Source organism: Mixophyes fleayi, chromosome 3 (assembly GCF_038048845.1).
Source record: "Mixophyes fleayi isolate aMixFle1 chromosome 3, aMixFle1.hap1, whole genome shotgun sequence".
Taxonomy (NCBI): domain Eukaryota; kingdom Metazoa; phylum Chordata; class Amphibia; order Anura; family Limnodynastidae; genus Mixophyes; species Mixophyes fleayi.
Genome location: NC_134404.1, coordinates 299,188,577 through 299,192,041, shown reverse-complemented (window position 1 = coordinate 299,192,041; position 3,465 = coordinate 299,188,577).

The window sequence follows — 3,465 nt, the reverse complement described above, 5'->3', positions numbered from 1 at the left end:
GACAAAACTATCCAGCCTGCCTGAGGCAGTAGTAAAGTGCTTGCATATGACTGCAGTTAAATCACAAATACAGTGTCCTAGGTAAGGGACAAATAAAGTAAAACAAATGCAGACCCAGCAAATAATCACGTTCAGCAGAGGGGAGCCTGAGGCAGAAGATCGGTTCTAAAGCTGGGTACACACTACACTGTTTTCGTCCAATAATCAGCTCAAACAGCCAACCGCTCGTTCAAAAGTCAGGTCAGTGTATGTAGTGGCACGATGGTCGAAAGTCTGCCCAAATGGACGATTGTCGCCTCATTTGGTTGGTCGTACCGTTTAATATTTTCGTTCCAATCTCGTTTCTGTTGTGCAGTGTGTATAAACTTACGTCTGATCTACGACAATCCTCCGATACTTCCTCGACCTGGGGGACGTGTGTATGTAAATTTTTTGATGGCTGTCCCAGTCCCACATGGCGCGGATGATGTCTGTCCCAGTCTACGTTGGCAATGTATTCATATTTACTCTTTCTAAACTTTAACCTTTATAAACTATTAAAGCTATATTAATCTTTATTAACTTATAATTGAGAAGTACCCAGAATAAACCACAGTGTTCATGCAACATTTTTTTTTTGCAGGTAAAAAGGTACAAAAATGTTTACACACACTGAAAGATCTGCATGAGAAGTGAGCGCGCCCATACCAATCAGAGCGCAGAGTACTGCAGAGTATTATTTTTAGTATTTTGTATTTTTAAAGGTGCTACTGGTTTGTGGCAGAACAGGTCTTGATGTCGCTTGGGTTTCTATTCCCTTTGATTTCTTTATCTACGATACAAGGAAATAAAAAAATGTTTACCATTTAACTTCTATATCTGTAATTTATATTCAACGATATAAATACGCTCATTCTCACCTTGCACACTGCTCAAGATCAGTTTATATTTTGGTCCCTGTGGCAAAATCGCAATAGCGGGCTTAACCTTCATACATTCTGGAAAACAGGCACCATTTTGGTTATTATAACGGTATAGGTATGTGCCCAAAGCATTTAACTGTCTATATATGTTCACTGAAATACCTTCGTGTAGAACTTCTTTAGTATATTTTTTTTTTTTCAATTTTTTCTTGTTTGCCAACAGGTGACACTATAATGCAATAAAGTCCTTCTAGCAGGTACACTACATGTGCTACTGACCTTTTTTAATGTCGTTGTCATCCTGGTCCAGTACTTTTAACATCATCTCCACCTCTCTTGGGCTCATTGGATTTGCTGGTTGTTCTTTTGAGTATCTCCATCCCCCACCTTAACTTTTCCAACATTTTTTGGCCCTTCCAGCAACATCTCTGACTATCTCCGTCTCCATAGCTGCAACCCCCACTGACACCTTCTCCTCAACCTTAACACCCACTGACACTTGCCATCTTCTGACGCTCCTCGGCGCCAAACAGGTTCCTCTGTCATTTTATACACTCAGACATGGGCGTTCGTTTCTGCTGTGGACCAATCAGCTATGATGCACGCCGCGAATGGAGCATTTCATTACATACAAAGGGTTTTTTTTTATTAGGGAATAATTATTGCATTGCACTTTAGCAGTTAAATGTTTTTCTAAATTTTATGTATGTAACTAAACTTCTATTTTATATGAATGAATGAAGAGACAGTGTTGCCTTCTCTTTTTATGCAGCTTTGGGAGTTAACTATACTGAAAGCTCTGCCCCTTTATGCTAATGTCTTTGGTATCTTCCCGCAAATGTCGCTTCAGTGTGTACAAAATTAAAATCATTGCTCACGACAACATGGCTGTAAAAAGTCGCTAAAGGGACGTCCGCTCTTCCGTTTGTCGCCCTAAACAAGGCTAGTGTGTATGCAGTCCATGGACCGAGCGATCGGTCCATCGATCGCATGTAAAATCGCTCGGCATAAAAAGTTGGTTGAAATTTCTGTAGTGTGCACCCAGCTTAACAAAGATCAGGACACAGATTTATAGTACTAGTCCCAGCAGCAGGGACTAAAAGAAAGATAATTGGAGGAAGTATGTGGCCCACATATCCAGGAGACTGATGACTCTGCAACAGCATATAATGGATTATAGATGGAGTCTATAAGAGTACAAAATGAGGGATCACCTTGTAAATTCCACACCAGACTGGGAGCATTGCAGGGGATCCGGTCCGGATCAGTCCACAAACAGCGCTAGAGTATCCATCCAGAACAGTCACAGGGTGCCTGCCACATATTCAGGACACTACATGGAGGGAGTGACCGTTGCAGAAATCAGGCAGCAGCGGGCAGGTATCAGGGAGGTAGCCACAGGGCAGATATACACCCGTATGGAGCCCTCACTCCAAGATGGCTCTGGAGAGAATTATGCAGCAGGAAATCAGGGCCGCTGTTGGTATCCAAGTGGCCAGACACCAGACCCAAAGCAGTCTCATAACCAACAGGTGACTCACACGGCCGCTGCCACTTAAGAGGTCAAGTGTAGAAGCCATGAGAGATGGACAGTCCAATGCCATGAAGCAAGGCTCCAGAGAGACGACGCAGTAGGATCCAGAAAGTTCTCATAATTCAGGCCATTACGAACAGCACCTAGACAGTCAACCCGAGCAGCAGGTTAGAAAGGATCACCAGCCACCGAAGTAGACAGTCAGTGAATGGGTACACTGCAGGAGGATGTTAGTTGGCCATCAGGGCTAGGGAGCTCACACAACTGCGTCCTACTCCATGCACCACTAAACCATACCCCTACCCCCTGCACATGCATATTTTTATTGTGACATTGGAGTTAATTCTCTGTACACCAGAGTCTGATATGGTTGTTCATTCTGTCTAGCATTTGGATTTAAGAACTAGATTTATTACACAGATTGTTGGACACCAACCCAGAGACTTGTATTTGATCCTCATGCCTATTCAATTGTTCCCACCCTGTTCAGCATAATCTGCTATCACCACCAGTGCGCAATCCGTCAGTTGCACCTATTACTTTTATTTCCGGCCTTACCAGCCAGAGTTTTGTAGGAAGGCTGCCTCCTCACGTGGAGAGGTGTATATGTGGGTTTGAACTATACTACTTTATATATACACAATACTGTTTTGAGCGCCAGTGTTTACATCTTGTATCTACATCTGTTTCCATTAACTTACCTGCTATTGATGAGTTTCTATGCCTATAGTAATCATATGCTTCCCTACTGCTATAGTGAAGCTACATTTACCATATGCCCGATATAAGCCTGTTGGCATTGATTGGTTAAAAAGTATAGACAATAGCACTGCAAGCACTACTCTCAATTCTTTCAATACTCTGGACACATTGATAGCACATTGAATTCTCAGTTAATTTTGAGTTTAAGTGACACCTCTACTTAGGAAATATATTTGTAACTACAGTAGGGTCTATCTTTCCCTGTAGTGTAGGTGATCCCACTAGATTTAACCATGTATACAGAGCAAAAGTTATTTAGGCAGTCAG